Source organism: Leptopilina boulardi, unplaced genomic scaffold (genome assembly GCF_019393585.1).
Source record: "Leptopilina boulardi isolate dan_hultmark-lab unplaced genomic scaffold, ZJU_Lbou_2.1 LbouV2_327, whole genome shotgun sequence".
Taxonomy (NCBI): Eukaryota; Metazoa; Arthropoda; class Insecta; order Hymenoptera; family Figitidae; genus Leptopilina; species Leptopilina boulardi.
In genome coordinates, this window is record NW_026137893.1 from 3473521 (window position 1) to 3492985 (window position 19465).

At 29.9% G+C, this 19465-nt stretch overlaps 1 protein-coding gene across 3 annotated transcripts in view; it reads right to left on the bottom strand.

Moving 5' to 3' along the window:
• The window catches only part of LOC127284870 (uncharacterized), a 431539-nt gene that overhangs the window by 247220 nt on the left and 164854 nt on the right, over positions 1–19465 (bottom strand). For 2 of the 3 annotated variants that reach the window (XM_051310568.1, XM_051310569.1), the window contains exon 1: positions 4529–5916. The exons of the other annotated variant lie outside the window; for it this stretch is intronic. The gene's annotated coding sequence lies outside the window, so the exon portion shown is untranslated. Of the gene's footprint in view, positions 1–4528; positions 5917–19465 lie in introns of those variants that run through there. 3 annotated transcript variants of the gene reach the window in all.

Consider the following 19465-nt stretch of genomic DNA (forward strand, 5'->3'; position numbering starts at 1 on the left):
ATATACACATATACATCAAATGCCTATTATTTTCTAGAACTTGCTTTTCAATCTATCAAAAATCTATCATTTTTTTTTTGTGGTGATAAATAAATAACATTTAAGTGGCCGTAAATGTTCAGAAAAATAGAAAAACAATTTTAGAGGACTTTTTTAAAATATATAGATTTTGGTAATTTTAACTCCTTTATTTTTAGATTATAATTCTTATTTAAATTCTAATTCTTAATATTCTAAATAGTATGTTTGATAATTAATTATTCATTTTATCTCTTTTGTTGAGAATAATATGGAAATGCTTTCTCTTGTCCATATTAGATGATACAAACTCATTTTCATCATGTACTTCGTAATTTTCATTCTATTCATAAATTTTAAACATCAAACAATTTATCCTGTATTATATAATCCTGTTCATAATTTTTATCCTCAACGTCAGATTTTAATCATGTTTATCAAAATCTTCATCCTATTCATAGTATTTATCCTGTACTTCTTAATTTTTATAAAATTCGGGTTATAATCCGAAGTACTTCGTAAATATCCTGTTCATCATTTTTGTTCTCTATTTATCATGAATTTTATTTATTTTTATTTTTCATAATATTTTTTTCTCCTTTAATTCATAAACTTTCTCCTTTAGTTCATAAATATGTTGCACTTCATTATCTTTATCTTGTACTCTATTCTTTTCATAACATTTATCCTCTACATCATCAGCTTTCTTCTATCATCCTAATCTTTATTCTGGATTTCATAATCTTTATTCTCTACTATACATAATATCAATGTAAAAAAAAAGAGTTTAGTTTAACCAAGAATTTCCTGGATTTTGTGATTTAACAAACCAATCAGTTTTTTTTTAACTTTATACTTCATTATCTATATCCTGCACTTCCTAAAATCTTTACCCAATATATCACATATAATCTTTAACTTGATCCTTATGATATTTATTCTAAGTCTTATAATGTAAAACATGGTTCTTATCTTGTTTCATTCCTTGTTGATTTACGATCCGTTTTCTATCTATCTATAATTTTTCCTACCATACATGGTCACCCTAATCTTTCATCTATTTATATACTTTCAACCTTTTTTTTCCACCAACTTCCAAATCTTATTTTTTTGTTCATCAATATCTTGTTTTAAATCATGAAATAAATAAGAAATCCTCCGTAAAATATTTTGATTAAATATTATATATTTGCTATAATTATATATTATATTTGCTAGAAATTCAATATTTCTAAATTAAAAATTGTTCAATAATTCATTTGAATAAAAATAGATTTTTTTTTCTTATTGTATACTTTCATTTTAGTGTTAGAAAATTGTAGGGTCATATAGAGTGAATATATAAACAAGGGGTAAATGTAAACAGTAGATGTTTGCGCTTAATTTAGAATTTCGTAAGTAAGTACGCTATGAAAATTTTAACATTTTGTTATACATATAAAGAAAAAACAACCCTCGTTTTCTACAATATTGTAAAATATCTGCTTATTATAAACCTCTATGAAATGATAGAACATTTATTTAGATAAATTGAGTATTATAACTTATTGACTTGACGAACACCATTTCCTAATGCGGTCAAGGTCAAACTGCAGTTTATCAGAATTCTCTAATGATTTGATATATATAAGACGTCATTTGCATAAATTAGGATTGAGAAATCTTGACAATCTATAATTTAATTATCTAGTCATCACTAATAATGTTTTTTTAACTGAAAATAATTTAGGTATAAAAATTAATTTTAATCTTCTATTAATTAGTTTCTTTTCCATCTTGTTGATGTTAGTTTTGTTCATTAATTGCTAAAAATTTTGATTGTTTCATTAAATTCTCCCAAGAGAATTTTTGTTACATTGATGTTTCCATTCTATGATCCTTATGGTACACAACAAAAGCTTGTTTCATCGTTTATTATAATTTTTTTTACCTTGTATTCATCATCATACATGTAGTTATTTATCATATTTTCCATCTTGTTTATCCGATTCATCTTTTTTGTTCATCTTAATCTTCATGTTATGTTCATTATAATTTTCATGTTTTTTGAGAAAAATATGCTATTGAATCAACAGCATTTCTGCTAAAGGCAAAAAAATTATTATACGCTATAGAATTTGTAAAATATTATATAGATTCAATAGCATATAATTTTGAATAAATAATTTTCATTACTTTGGCAGAAATGGTGTTGATTCAATAGCATATTTTTCTCAGTACATATATATTCTTTAACATAATATGCTTGTTTATCATAATCTTCATGTTATTCATAATCTTCATGTTTATCATAATTTTTATCTTCATCTTGTTCATCGTAAACTGTATTCTGTTTATTATAATCCTGATCTTCTGCAGTACGATCTTTATCTTGATATCATATTGACTAGAATCTACTATACAGGAGTACTGGAGTCCTTCTTATCAGTTTTATTTGTAAACGTTGATAATATTTATATTAACACCTAAATCTTTATTCCTTGCATCATTATAGATGAACCTTATTGGATTAGACGACAATTCCTATTTCCTGCAAAGGAATTCTTGTTATGATTATGAATGAACCTAATTGCGCTAGGCAACAATTGCTATTCACTGTAAACCTTAATTTTGGGTATCATTATGGATAAACCTAATACGACTAGACTACAACTTCTATTCATTGCGAACCTTAATTCTTGGCATCATTATGAATGAATCTGATTCGACTTGACAATTTCGATTCCCGGCAAACCTGAATTCTTGGTGTCATTATGGATGAACCTAAATTGGCTAGACAACAATTATTATACACTGCAAACCTTAATTCTTGGTATCACTATGGATGAACCTAATTTGACTATAGGCCACAACTCCTATTCTCCTGAAAACCTTCTCGGTATCATTATGGATAAACATAATTCGATTGGATAGCAGTTTCTATTCACTGCAAACCTTAATTCTTGTTATCACTGTGGATGAACCTAATTCGATTGGACAAAAATTTTTATTCACTGCAAATCATAATTCTTGGTATCATTATGGATAAACTTAATTAATCTAGACCACAATTACTATTCACTACAAATCTTAATTCTTGGTATCACTATGGATGAACCTAATTTTATTAGGCCACAACTCCTATTCTCTGAAAGCCTTAATTCTCGGTATCATTATGGATAAACATAATTCGATTGGATAGCAGTTTCTATTCACTGCAAACCTTAATTCTTGGTTTCATTATGGATAAACCTAATTAATTTAGACCACAATTACTATTCACTACAAATCTTAATTCTTGGTATCATTATGGATAAACCTAATTCGACTAGACCACAATTACTATTGACTACAAATCTTAATTCTTGGTATCATTATGGATAAACTTAATTCGACTAGACCACAACTCCTATTTCTTGCAAACCTTAATTCTCGGTATCATTATGGATAAGCATAATTCGATAGGATAGCAGTTTCTATTCACTGCAAACCTTAATTCTTGGTATCACTGTGGATGAACCTAATTCGATTGGACAAAAATTTCTATTCACTGCAAATCCTAATTCTTGGTATCATTATGGATAAACCTAATTCGATTGGATAACAGTTTTTATTCACTGCAAATCTTAATTCTTGGTATCACTGTGGATGAACCTAATTCGGCTAGACGATTTCTATTCACTGAAAACCCTTATTCTTGGTATCATTATAGACAAACATAATTCATCTAGACCACAATTACTATTCACTACAAACCTTAATTCTTGGTATCACTATGGAGGAACCTAATTTGACTAGGCCACAACTCCTATTCTCTGAAAGCCTTAATTCTCGGTATCATTATGGATAAACATAATTCGATTGGATAGCATTTTTTATTCACTGCAAACCTTAATTCTTGGTATCATTATGGATAAACCTAATTAATCTAGACCACAATTACTAATCACTACAAATCTTAATTCTTGGTATCATTATGGATAAACCTAAATCGACTAGGCAACAACCTCTATTCCTTGCAAACCTTAATTCTTGGTATCATTATGGATGAATCTAATTTGATTGGATAACAGTTCCTATTCACTGCAAACCTTAATTTTATGTATCATTATGGATGAACCTAATTCGGCTAGACGATTTCTATTCACTGAAAACCCTTATTCTTGGTATCATTATAGACAAACGTAGTTGAACTAAATAATTTCAATTCACTGCCAACATTCAATTGTTGCTCTATCATTATATCTAAAAACATCATTCTTTTCATAAAAAAAATCCTAGAAGCATTATCAATACAAACGATCCTATTTTGCTCCAAATCCTTCACTTAACGACGGAAATTATGTTTTACTCATCATAACCCCATTATTATACACTACTATTTAAAAATTGTATCGTAAATTTAACAAAATTTTACGCATATCCTATCAGTATATTATAAAACATATCCCTCTAGGAGATTTTCAAAAAATACATATAATTTTTTTGTAGAAGTATATATTTTATCTTTTGACAAATGCATTTTTCCTACCTTGAGATGAAGAAGAAAGAGGATCTCTTCATTTTCCTGTGGGACACTAATGTTTTCCAGTGGTATAGCACGACACTGCGCGAAAGAACACGCCAACTATATATATATATATATATATATATATATATATATATAGATATTACTATATCAACAACAATTTCACACTCACGTCAGTGAACACTGCACCCTATACATATACGTAAACATGGATATGTCGACTCTTGAGACACTTGTAGTATTCTCCCGTTTCTATAACTAGTCCGTTTTTTTTTTGGTTACTTCACCCTTTTTGACTAGCAATAGCTTCACTTTTCATTATAATAATAATGAGAATCATCTCATATATATATATATATATATACACTACACGTAAACCTGAATTTTTGGTATTGAATTATTGCCGTCGCGAAACATCCGACGCATTTTAAACGCCAACAGTCTCTTTTTTGACATGACTAGATTCGTTTCGAAGAAAATAAAAACGCAAAAAAAAATAAAATAAACTAACAAAACAAAAAACGATAAAACACCACTTACACACACACACACACACAAAAAAAAAAAAAAAGAAAAGTCTACGCGATAATACCGATACCGCACTCTCCAGTTGTTTTGTTCATTTTATCATAAAACCGACCGAAATCCACCTCTTTTTGGAACAATCATCACATAGAGATCATTTTTAGACACTAATTAATTACTCCTAACATTAAAGTTAGGATTTGAATTTTGTAATTATATCATTGCTTCTTCTTTTTTTGATGATTAACAATTCATCTTGAATATAGAGTATTGAAATATTCTTCAAATTGATGATTAGGCGCAATTCAAATGTTCTTCAGTGATGATAAATTGAATACACAATTCCAGTTGATTTTTTGTTAAATGACTAATAGGCAAAGCACCATAGGTTGTATTTACATTTACTATAAACACTGAATCGGAATGAAGAAAGATGGGTTGTATATATGTATGTATGTATATATATATATATAATGAAGCACTGGGACTTCCGAATCAACAACCTGTTAGTCGCACTTCCGCCTTGGGTCGCGGCACGCGACAGGATGACTTCCCGTCACGCGAGGGCCGCGCATACTTTCAGTTCCTGTTTGGGCCGACAATACAACAACACTGTTTCTTGTTTAAAGACGATTTCATTGCGCACTAGTTTTTTTTTGTTATGATGAACACAAGTTTAAGAAAGAGCTTTTTTTTTGGTGATTATTATGATGATGATGGTGGTGGTGATGATGATGATGCAGGTGGCTGCGGTTCCTGGTGGCTGGTGGATGTGCCAGAGTGCGGGCTTACAGCGGAATGAAGAGGAAAGCTCGGCTTAGGGGGGCCACAGCGTGGCATCGCCGACTGCGATGAGCGAGAGAGTTGCGCGTTATCGACCCATCGCACAAAGCTATATTCAACTGCAATCACTATATCTATATATGTACGGCGCGTGTGCGTTTGTACGCTTCTATATTCCCCGTGTTTCTATCCTTTTCTTTTGCCTTGGATTTTTGTTGTAAAGCTTTTCTCCCTGTTGCTTTTATATACATATATATATATATATATATATACACATACAAGCAGAAATACATAAATACATTCGTAGTTTAACGTATACTAATAGATACACATACACACATTTATATTTTCATGCGCATACATATATAAAGATATATATACTTATACGCACATATATATTCATTTATACATAAACACATATTAACACATATACACAAATACAATATATACTCTCTAAATCTGAATTAGTAAAAATGTTTACTAATTTAAATTAGTGACTCACTTTTTGCATTATAATTAGTTAAATTTTACTAATTGTTAGTTAAAGTTAGTAATAATTAGTAAAATTTTACTAATTTAGAAGCAAAAAGTGAGTCACTAAATTAGTAAACATTTTTACTAATTCAGATTTAGAGAGTACATATATTCAAAAATACATAAACATAAATACACTTGTAATACTAACATACACAATGTGTATTACACATACATAAATTCATCCATACGGAGAAAAAAGTTAGCTAATATAGCTAAGTATTAGCTATTTCTGCTAACATCTTAGCTGGATGCTGTTAGCTATGGCAACTAGTAGTTGTCAGCTAGAGGACCCGAGGAGACCTAATTCCTTGATAACACATGATATCTTATGGGATATAATGATAATATCCCGCAGATATCCTAGGGATGTCCTATGGATATCAAAAGGATCTCTTAAGGATATCCAAAAAATCGGCGGTTTGGATATTCTTTGGATATCCCATGGATATCTGAGGATATCCACAGGATATCTTCTGGATATCTCTATAGACTTTTACTTTCACTTTTTGTTTTTATTATATTATTATTCATTATATTAGCTTAACAATTTTAACCTTTAAAAATATATATTGAGATATTAAATACCCCGTGAATATCATAAGAATATCCCACGGACGTCCTAAGAATATCGCACGGACATCCTAAAAATATCCCACGGACATCCTGAGGATATCCTATGGATATCCTGCGATATAATATCCAATAGATATTTTGTGGATGTCTTAGGGATATCCTGTGGATATCCTATGGATGTCCTGTTGATGTCCCACAGACCGGCGGTTTGGATATCCTAGGGATATCCTATGGATATCCTTTTGTTATGTTATGTTATGTTATGTTAATTTTTTTTTTTTCAAATTCTTGATTATAGCTCAGAAGTTCACCCAAGAAAATTTGGTTCGATAGGTAAAAATATTCTACCGAACGCGTAAACTTACTATTTAAATAAATAAGCAAATTTCAGATTTGATTAGCTCAGAAATTCACCTAAGAAAATAGTTATATCTAATGTTCAGTAGCTAAAAATATTCTACTGAAAGTGTAAATTTACTTTTCATATAAATTAGGCAAATTGTTCATTTGATTAGCTCAGAAATTCACCCAAGAAAATTTATCTAAAATTCAGTAAACAGGTAAATATAATCTACCGATCGCGTTTATTTTTTTCAAATTCTTAATTGTATTTAGCTTAAAAGTTTACCCAAGAAAACTTATTTTAGATTCGGTAGGTATAAATTAACAACAACAAAAATTAAATTAATCTCTAAAATCTCTTAGTCGTAAAATAAAATTATTTATGACGGTTAAATTTTTTAAATTAATTTAAAAATTAGTACTGCACCGAGAAAGAAAAGTTAGTTGATATAAAGCTAACTCTTATAGCCATTTTGTTTGTTTTTACTTTGTTTATCTGAAAAAAATGTTAATTTAAAAAAAAAAATTATGTTACTATTTTAACAGTTTTTTTTAAACATCATGAAATGAATTACAAAAATACGAAAAAAATTTACTAACTGTCAGAAAAGTTAAATATATTCGATAAATTAAAAATTTATTTTATTTAAATGAACAAAAATTTACGTAAAAAAAATACTCAACTGAAATTTTTCATGTTATCCCAAAATTTCAACCTCAATCCGGAAAATAACTTTTTCACTCTCTCCTTAGAAATAAGATCCTTATTTTTAAAATTCTTTCTTCTAATAATAAAAATTAAATAAAATTTATTTTTAATATTTTCTGTTATTTTATATAAAAGTTTTGTTTAAATAAATTAGATTTATTTTTAGGTTAAGTGTACGAAACTGAATTCGTTATACGTTACTTTTGATGCGTTAGTCCCATTTACCGAGAAGCAGCTTCATTCAACATTTTTAAATAATAATTATTTATTTAATTATATTTGACACATTTCATGTCTACTCAATTGTTACAATAATTCTACCAAGTTTCAGCTTAATAATTGACAAATGGTCCGGAGATGTGCTCACTTGGCGTGATTTGACTCAATAAAGAGAGAGAGAGAGAGAAGGGGGAGACTATCGTTGCGGGAGGTTTAAAATTTCAAGTTTAAATGCTTGGGAAAATTCTTTCTATGTTGAATATGTAATATTTCATTTATTAATAGTCTAGTCAAGTTATTATTTTTAGACTCTATGACTTCAAACTCCTTTTCTTTTTCTTCTTCTTAAATCATTCATATTTGGGTAAAAATAAAGCAACTAATGAATTTCAATTCAACCGCGTGAGCTAAAAAATTTTTTTATAAAAACTGTGCAAAAAAAAATCAGTTTTATTTTCGAAAATTGTTACTTCGCATTATTGCATTTTTAACTTACAATATTTACATTATTAAACTAAACTAGAATAAAAAAAAATTTTACTTTTAAAAATTAAATATTTCAATGAATAATTTCATTTTGTTCAAATTAATAAGAAACAGATTTTCTATTTTGAAAAAAAAAAACAGTTTCACAGTCTTTTTTAATAATCATTAGTAATTGATGTATATGTATATAAAACAATGTTTGTCTATATTTTGAAATGATTACGAGGTATTAATTAATTAATTAAACAACATCTCTAATAACAAAGTTGGAGTTGAATTCATCAATAAATTAGTATTGATATATAAATTATTATATAGCAAAGTTTCTTGTTAAGCAACACGTTACATTATTAAGTTCTAATGTTTATTATCTATATATTATTAGGGGGGTGGGGAAAGGGAAAAATTGTTTTACTTTCAAAGTAGGTCAAAGTTTGAACGTAAGAAGTGAGTTTATTACGCCAAACAAGCATTTACCTTAAGGCATTAATGATTTCAATAATGAAGATTGTCCAAAGAAGAACTATTAGAACTCCTATTCAACTCGAAAAGTTAATTTTCCTAATCTTGTTCTTTTTTCTCTACTGTTGACAAAAAAAAAAAAAAAAAAGTTAAATGTCACGCGCTTCATTGCAAAACTCGCTTAATTGTATTGCTTTATAACTTTTTTTTCAGTAAAAAAAAAAAAAATTTTTTTTATTATTAAATACAAAAAAATTTAGTATTTTAGAAAAATAAGCATAATATATAACCTTGCAAATATCGTGAAACTAAAATTAATCGACTTTATAAATAAAAGACCTTTGTTTTTTTTTCCTTTTTTTTTAATATAACCCAAAGATTCTCCAGCTGATTTTGAAGTAATTTACTGAAACTTGAGAAAGCTCGATAAACAATTACAAAGACGTAAATTTCCCATTTGGCGTAATTAAGTAGCGCGCACAAAAAGGTTCATTGACTATAAATTATTGTATGTGTCTCGACGATAAAATAATTCTACAAACAAACCAATTCTTGGCCGCTATTTATTCTCATGAAAAATTGCATTCTCACATTAAGAGAAAAAACTCGGTATTTTTTTTTTATCCTGAATATTCAAATATTAAATTATTTTTTAGAAAAAAAATTCAATATTATATAATTTATTTTTGAAAAGTTTTGGGCAATGAAATCTTTTTTTTCTATTCTATTTTGGTGAAAATTGTGTATTTTATTTGAATGCATCAACTATAAAATGTAAAGAAATATCTTATATAGGTTTTAATGCGAAAAACTAAACGTGATACGTGGCGCGCAATGCGGTCTGATTGTATCAAACATGTAATTCTAGTGTGTCTGCAGAGCCGAATAATTGCACATAGAAAGGCAGAGAGAGAGAGAGAGAGAGAGAGAGACCATATAGCCCTATACTACTCCTAGCCCGCACTCACAATCCGTATATATATACACTATTTCTATAGTACAACTAACAATGAGAGCAGCAAAATTAAATTTGTCGAGCGAGATTACACCCGCGCCTTCAGTGCTCTTTTAATTATATTAAATTATTTCTAGCATTTTTTTTTCATGTTTACCAAACGAGTTTTAAAAACCTGACAATAGAAAAGAGACTTCATTCTATTAAAACATTTTTCTTATACCTACATTTATTAGTATTCGTGAAAAGATAATTTAATTTAATAAACAACAAAAAATTTCTCTCTACTATTATCTAAAGTTAATTAAATTATCGATTAAAATTATGTACAACGATCAGTTATTCATTATGGATCAGTAATTATGGTTAACAATGTAATACGTGGCGTTCTTCGTTAAGACCAATATAATGGATTCATGAAACGTTCTGCATGAGATAGAAAAGGACACAAGCATATGTCCTATCCTTTTCTGTTTCATGCTTAACGTGGCGCCACCTACTTCATTTATGTTGCAACGCTATTTATTTTTGAACTCAGATTTAGGCCGTTTTCGAATTGGGACATTTAGCGCATGAAAAAAAGGAATTACTTATACAGATATGCTGATGTTTTGGTAATCTGTCAAACTTAGTAAACACTGCTAAATTTTTTGCAAGGACAACAAAAAAACTTTGCTGTGATAAACAATATCAGTCTTAATTTTTAAATATTTACTGTCACAGCAAACTTTTTTGACCTCACAGCAAATTTGTTTGCTTTCGTCGGTGCAAATAAAAGGACACTGCATACATTTACTTTATCCAAAAATGCGCTAAAAACACCTTAATTCGGTAACGGCCTTATACAAATTGTGATGCACTAAGTTGGTTTCCATTCCCCCCTCATGTATTTTCCCCAAATTATTCATTATCTAGTATGAAACACTTGCTATCAGCCACTAAATCCAATACGACAGTAATCTCACTCATTAAATTTCTTCTTCTTCTTAATTTTTTGGGTAATTTTCAAAATTGGTTGTTTTCCATTTGTCCCCACTCCATAATTCTCGTCAACTACTGCACTCTGTTCTAGTGAAAATTTCGCGATCGTAAAACATAAGTTAGAAAATGAAAAAAATTTATTCGTATTCTTTTCTATCTCGTGCTTTGACCATAAGGTATGGAAGGAAAGGTTAGTTCAGATACAAGGCTTCAAGTTAAGGCCAAAGCATAATAAAAACGTAACCGGAATCGTAACCGGAAGAATGAGTTAGAAAAGGATAGGTATATTGTTTGTCCTGCTCTAACTCATTCTTCCGGTTGGGTTTACGATTACGATTCCGGTTACGTTTCCATCCTGCTTAGGCCTTTACCTAGCTTACGTAACCTTACTTAAAGGCCTGACCAGAATAGAAACGTAACCGAAATCGTAATTGCAAACGCAACCGGAATAATGAGTTAAAGAACGACAAACAATGTGTCTATCCTTCTCTAACTCATTTTTCCGGTTGCGTTTACAATTACGATTCCGGTTACGTTTCTATTCTGCTCAGGCCTTAAGCTAGATAAGTAAGGTTTGATTAAGTCAGATTCAGTTAGGTGATGTAAGGTTAGGTTATATTACATTGTGATATAAAATTCACTTTTAAATTATGTTTCAGTTTCATTAGCTATATAGTTTATTTGAATTGAATAATATTTTTTTCATTTCGTAAATGGAGAATATAATATATATGATCTGAGTAAACATTAGCAGGTGCTTCTATTGTTGTCTATTTAAACCACAATTGAATAACAGACTACCTGCTAACTATATATATATATATATATATATATATACACTAGGAACCCTCTGTACTACTGCCTTTCCAATGAACTTGCACCTTGTATCCTGCGGGTTAATATGTATTAAGGGTCCGTGTACAAATTACTTTCGGAGGGTTGACATATATAAATATAACATAACCTTGCGTGCATTCTTGATAAAAGATTTAGGAACAAGTATTTACAATATTTATTCAATTTCACTTATTTGAAATTCTCGCAGTATTTTTGAAATTTTGTAAAATTTAATTAATATTAATTAAATTCTATACTTAAATTTTTCCAATTAGGGTAAATGTACTAATTACGGCGCGATTCGAGTCAAAATATCTTCGAAATAGAAAATTGGACATTTTTATTGTATAAAGTCAATTGAAGACTTATTAAACTAAAAGCTTATGTTATTTAGATATTAAAAAAAAAATTTTAACTTTATAAAAATCGATTATTTAAACAAATATGAGAAATTAAAACTAATATCATAATTTTCTATTACGGCGCGTTTGTATCAATTTCGGTGCATAAAAATTAATAATTGTTTAAATGTGCATCTTTATAAGTAATTTTATCAAAAAAGATAAATATAATAATAAAAATAGTTATTTTTTATGAACGCGCCGTAATTGGTACACTTACCCTACAATAAATTAGCAAGTTATTCTAATAATTTCCTAATTTCCTGTAATATATTTGTTTGAAATGAAAAAATATAGATAAAAAATGAAACAAAAAGAAATTGGTAAGCGATGTGAAAACATGAAATCTGTGAGTCGGACGTGAAACAAAAAAAAAAAAAAGGGTAATACACGCGCGGAAACAGTGACGAAAGCCGACACGATATTGACACAAGCTTCAGTTTAATTTCTCCGCTGGCAAACATTGGATTTCCATCCCTTGTTTGGTCGTTCCTCTACTACTACTACTTCCCTCATCACTGGTACAAGCCACTTTCCCCCCATTTTTAACAGTTCCCTCCTCCTCCCACCAATTTGAAAATTGTGTCCTGCAATCCAATAAAATATATAGCAAAAATTTTTGAAATTTATTCATCTCTAATAAAAATAGAGGGAAATTTCATATATATATACAGTCTGTGAAATATCCGTCTACTAAACTTCTTTTTTTTTTTTTACTTGTTTCTGTATAAATAATTCCGAATGGAATTGTCGAGAAAGTTCTTGTCAAAATAAAGAGAGGGCGGCGAGAGTCCATATATATACATATATATGTGTATGAGAATTGAAATAAAGTGGAACTTTTGTCGAGAGAAAATAAACAGAAACTAGGTCATAGATGAGAAATGGAGATTTTTACACTGTTTTTGCTAAACTGTTATTTGGAAATAGAAAAAAAAAAAAGAAAATTGGCTCAACTTGTAGACACAGGTATAAGTATGACTCGTAATATTGAAAGTGCTTTCATAAAAGCTTTTAAATTTCATATCAAATGATATAGACTTTATTTTCAGTTTTTAAAGGAAAAAAATTTTTTTCAAAATAAAGCAAATTTAAGTTCGTTTTTTTAAAATTCAAGGTTAATATAATAAAATTTTACTACTGTATAATAATAATTATACACTAAATTTGTTATATAAAATAATTTAAACGTTATGAGAAGAAAAAACGTTACTCAAAACTTATTTATGAAAAATAAAATAGAATTTTTAGGTTAGGTAACATGTAAATACAGGTGCCAACCATAAAACACAAAACAATATAGAAATGGCGCGAAATTCAAAGTTTTTTTGAAATAAAGTAAATAATTCTATTAATATTAATAAAAATGTTTATAAATATTATTTCCAGCTTTTTGTACAACAGCAAAAAAATTTCAAAAACTAAAATTCTTTAAATTAATTAATCTATAATCTGTTGGGGAAAAATTCCAAGTTACTTTTTCTCAATGTGGCGACACTGTAAACTAAGTAAAAAACAAAAATTTTTCTTTAAAATATTTTTTACAAATGAGAACACAGATATATTTGTCTTTTATAGGGATTTTTTAGTGGACGCGAGTTGATAGTCACTGGCATAGTCAAAGCGTCGTTCCAGCGACTTGCAAATGCGTTCGCAAGTTATTTTTACCCGGTTTAAAAACACGAGCAGCTGTACCGATCGCGTGTACTCTATCCCCCTCCTATCCTCGCAAGCTCTCTTTCTCTCTCTCTCTCTCTCTCTCTCTTTTTCTCCTCAGTTCACTTCCATTCTTATTTAACTTTATCGTTACACTTGTTCCACTTCCGGTTTTGAGAGGTCACACTTGATTGTGCCAAAACGAATATTTTTTCTAAATTTTTCAAAAAAAAAAAATTATGTTTCTATTTATTTTTGATTTTTTATATCAGTTCAACGTTCTGTTTTTTATTGCCGTTAGAAATAAAAAAAAGCTTTCGTTTCAGTAGCAAAATTTTACTTCCAATGAAAACAAAAAGCAAAATTTTTAATTGAAAAAATAGTTTTAAAAGAAAGGAAAAAGTAATTTATAAATAAAATTTACTTTAGGTTAATTTTTGTTCTAAAATGTATCGAACTTGTTAGTTATAGACGCTTCCGACAGGTGGGGTTAAATTGGTATTTGGTTACTGACGCCTTCGCCAGATGGCGCCAATAAAAATTAATGATTCTATTTTTTCTAAATTATTACTTTCTATTCTTTTTGGTATCAAATAATTTTATTAACTGCTTTTTGTCACTTTCTTTTGAATATATTAAATCGATTCGCGCTTTTTTGGCTTAGTTACCGACGCCTTCGCCAGGTGGCGCCTATCAGAATTGATTGATTCCAATGATTCGTGAATCTTAATTAAAATAAACTAATTTTATGAATATTTAATTATTTCTTGCATATATTTATTGAAAAAAAATATAAAACAATTTAATATATAAGTCATATATATGCGAAGGTATATAACAAAAATGATGAATTTAAAATGTATTTGTAGTTTTTTTTTTTTTTTAAAGCCGGCGTATGAAGATCTCTGTGGAGCACGTGCTAGTTGTTTCTGCCATCATCATTGAATTCCGAGAAGAAGTTCACTCTCGTCTTCGTCGTTCGTCGTGCCTTTGCACTCTATTTTCGAACGCCGCTTGTTGCATAACGGCGAATCCCGCTTGAGGATTAGTGATCTGTATACATATATATAAAAGCACCTGGATCTAATAACTCGCGCTACGCTCGACTGTTCGACTCTCAGCAGTCAAAATTGCAAAAAAAAAAAAAAAATGTCAAAAAAGGCGTTTCTTTATAAGATTTTTAAAAAAATTTTAATTTTCTTAATCTTTTTGTAGTCGACTTAGATTCGAGTGCTAATATATAATTGATTTAAACTTTTATTTGCACGTAAATAAATGAGGAAAATTTTACAACTTTGCAAATACTCGCACACGGAATTATTAAGCACATTCTATGTTTGTCGTAATGCAACTTGCGAGTTTACGCGTGCCATATACATTTGAATACGGAGAACTTATCTGACGAGGAACGTTGAGTGAAATTTTTCACATTGTTTCGCCTATAGGACAAATTTCCAATTATTACTTTTTTTATAATATAAAAGAAGAAAAATAATTAATATAATTCAGCATTCAATGTAAATTAAAATTATTTAATGTTACGATATTCAAAAAGGAAATATATTGTATAAATATTGTAATACGATATTATATATGTATACATAATTTACAAATATCATCATAAATAGAGGTTTCAATTCTGAAAATTGTTTTACTATTGCTTCTCAATAACGTCATCGTTTTGGTTTCTATAATCGATAAATAAACACAATTAATTAGTAATAATGATAAATCATATAATCAAATTTCATGTCTACCAGAAAAAAATTATTTTCCATAATTTTAATTGAGAGTTTGGCTATCAATTTTGAATGAAATAAAAAACTAAAAAAAGATAATATTGAAAATTAATTTTTTGCCATATGAATTAATGAAAAAAAAATTTTTTTACAGAATTTTTATTTGTACGAAATTGCAAATGGTCGAACAAAAAATTAACAGAATGAGGCATTGAGGATTCTCTCCGGGTCACAAAGACGTTGAGGACATCACTATCTATTATTGAAATTAGAAGTAATCAAGGGAAAAAATTCGTGGTGTATATATTTAAATGAGAGTCACAAAATATTCAAGAACATCAAGAAGACGAAATTGCTGTTTTGTTGACGATCTATCAAACTATTATTGGCAGCCAATTTCCTATGGACTTCTTGCATCAATCAATTTAACATCGGATAGTGCAGGGATCTGCTTTACCGACGACGATTACCGGTCGCAGGTATTATATTATTGAATATTAATTGATCTCAATGATACCGAGAAGAGAGAGGTCGCTGTTTAGCGACGCTTTCACGTTATTGACTCGTCAGCCATTTTAATCTTATTCTGGTGTCCGTAGTGTAAACTTGAATCTGTGCCTTTTTGTGAAATTAAATTTAAAATGTGATAAAATAATTTTTTGGATGAGATGTCATCATCAAATGGGCGATGAATCCCGTCGTTTTCCTTCTTAATTGATCTTATTATTATTATTTAAAAATAATAATAATAATTATTAAAATCAAATTGAATCTTGTTAGTAGGCCTTCTTGCCATTTCCTTAAATATCAAACTTGAAGTGATTATTAACAAAATAGTGTAAGTGTTATAAATTTTGTTTAATTAATGTTGTTTATCCTTTTTCCCCCTCATCGTGGTCTGTAATGTAACAATAAAATTCCTGAGCTGGTTTTAGTTTTTCCTAAGTAGAATTAATTTAATAATTTTTTTAAGTTTAGTTATTTTTCATAAAATAATTTGGCGTCTTAGCAAAATTAATTGTTATTAAAAGGTGTAGATTGTCTTGAAAATATAATAAAAAAAAAAATTAAAATAAAATCAATAATTAAAATCTAGGTTATAGTAATTACAATTTTAAATATTTATTATTGTTAATATTGACAAAAATATTTGCAACAAAAATAAATATATATGCGTATATATTCTAATATCAAGTTTATTATAAATATATGACGCATTGACCTTGCTGACGTTGGTGCTTCTCACCCCACTGTCTGGTCGCACAACACACGTCAATCCCCCGTCTCGGTTATCTCGAAATTCTCGAAAAGCCTCTCGACACGAAACCCAGGAACCGATAACGACCTAGGTTTTGCAAGCTGAAGAGAGAGAGAGAGAGTGAGAGAGATGCCTTCGCGCCATTTGATATATAATATCGATGGTGCGCTTGCACCGCTTATGACCGCATGTGGCCATTCTATATAGTAGAGAAGCTTCAGGTAGGATAGAATATATAGACATATTGGTAAGAGCCAAGAGAGAGAGAGAGAGAGAGAGAGAGAGAGGGAATGCACAGTAGAAGGTACTTCGGGGAATTATATATGCAGGATATAATAAGCTGCCGGTCCTCGAGATATCGGCGAGTTATGACCGCCCTAATGGCCCCTAACGTTTGATTTACAGCACATGGAATTCATGCGCGCTGCTCCTGAGGACCCACAATTGTTGGCTTGAAACACACGTGGCGGGGTACTGAGGGAGGACACTAGTGGAGGTGATAGTACAAAAGAGTAAAAGCGATAGTGTAAGGGAAAAGGAGAGAAAGCAGAGAGAGAGATGCATTCCCTTGGTGAGATGGCAATAAAGGCCACTGGTTCTTCTCCCATAGAAGTAGCGCATCCCTCATGATGACACTCCCACGCTTTAACCACCCCTCGACTGCTAAAACGCTTCCCCAGAGACCTCTGCGAATGGCAATCCTTAAAAACATATTACGACTTGCGGATTTGAAAAAGCGATTTCTCCTCCCTGATCCTTGTTGCATTTTATCGCAAAAGAGCCAAAGCAAAAAAAAAAAAAAAACATTTTTCTTTTTAAAAAAAGTTGTTTTCAATAATAACCACCAAAAATTTAAATTCTTCTTCTTTATTTACTATTATTAATAAATAATTAAATTATTATTTATATTCTTTATTTTAAGGAGAAATATTAAACGAAATTTAAAGGTTATTTTTTGGATTTTTTATAAAATGGCGGACACTGTTAGACAGTGGAATACTTTAGTTAAAGACGCCACCACTAGAGGATCTGAGAAACGCTTTAGTTAAGGACGCCACCGCTAGAGGGAATACTTTAGTTAAAAAAGGCCACCGCTAAACAAACACTACAGAGTATACAGACTTTTTTTCAAATTTGTTTTCAATTGAAAACATAAATAATATCAATGAAAAAAAAAAAGATTATTCCAATAATGCAATTAGTATCTATATTTCCAGAAACATTGCAACTATAATTAGAAATATTTTTTTCAATTTTCTCATAATAATCCCCACACAGTAGTGTATAGAAAAAAAAAAAGAAAATATATATAAAATTTCCGTGTAAAAAAGAAAAGAGGAGATTTGCTGTTTCAATCTTTAGAAATCCGCTTCTCTTGTTTTCCTTCATTATCCCGCGTAAATAAGGTGTACATGACGCAAACTTCTTTTATAAAGATACTCTTCTGTAGTTTTCAATTTTTTTTTCTCCCTTTTTTCTTCCTTCCCCCCCCCCCTCCTCTCTTCTTCCACGTGTACACTTTTTTACTGCTTACAATGTAACTCGAAAGAATTTCTCTCTTTTCTCCGACATCATTACAGAAGGCTTTCTAGAGGTCTGAACCGCGGAAATAACTAGGAAAGAAATCCATGTACCCAAGTGGATGAAATCCGTGAGTTTTTTTTTCTCCCTCGTACCAACCCCTGTACTTCTCTCTCTCTCTCTCTCTATCTCTCTCTTCAACCTCTTCTCCTCCCCTTTGTCCTTCTATTCTCCTCATTCCACAGCGTCCGTGCCTTACAATCCCTTTCTTTTCGAAGAAATTCTTAAATTGTATTTCGAAGCAATACACAAAGACATTGCGCACAGAAAGTGTCGTGGTGATTCGTAAGACAGATTGCTGAGAGCGGAAGGAAGTGCAGTTTTCCTCCTTTTCACTCCCCCCCCACCCATCTGCTTTTTTTTTTCTTTCCCATCTATCCTTAAAGCTCTCATTTTATGGCATAGGAAGAAAAGTAGAAGAGGAAAAAGAGGGGGGGGGGTATTTCCACCCCCTACTCTCTTTCCACTGAAGAATTTCCGTCCTGGCGTCTCTTCAGAATTTAATATAATAGCTAATATCATCGGAGATCTGTACAATGCAAACAATTTGAACCTGCCTCTCAAGTTGGCGATAAGGCGGCCAATGAACAGAAAACGAGAAGAGAAGGATGAGGACATAGGTATGTACATATATATATATATATACCTTAAGGGAAATACAAGGTTCGTCGATTAAATATAGAGGGGAGATCGATTATCGATAAATTACAATAGAGACCAAAAGGAGGGACGAAATCGACTGTCAAGAACGATTTATGAACGAAATGTAGGTTTGTGTATCACTTCACCTCGACTATTGTGGTTTAGTCAACGATTTAATGTGATTACATTGCAACACTCAAACGAAAATTACATTTCAATTGTAAAAATTTGGAATAAAATTGTTTTAAAATAGG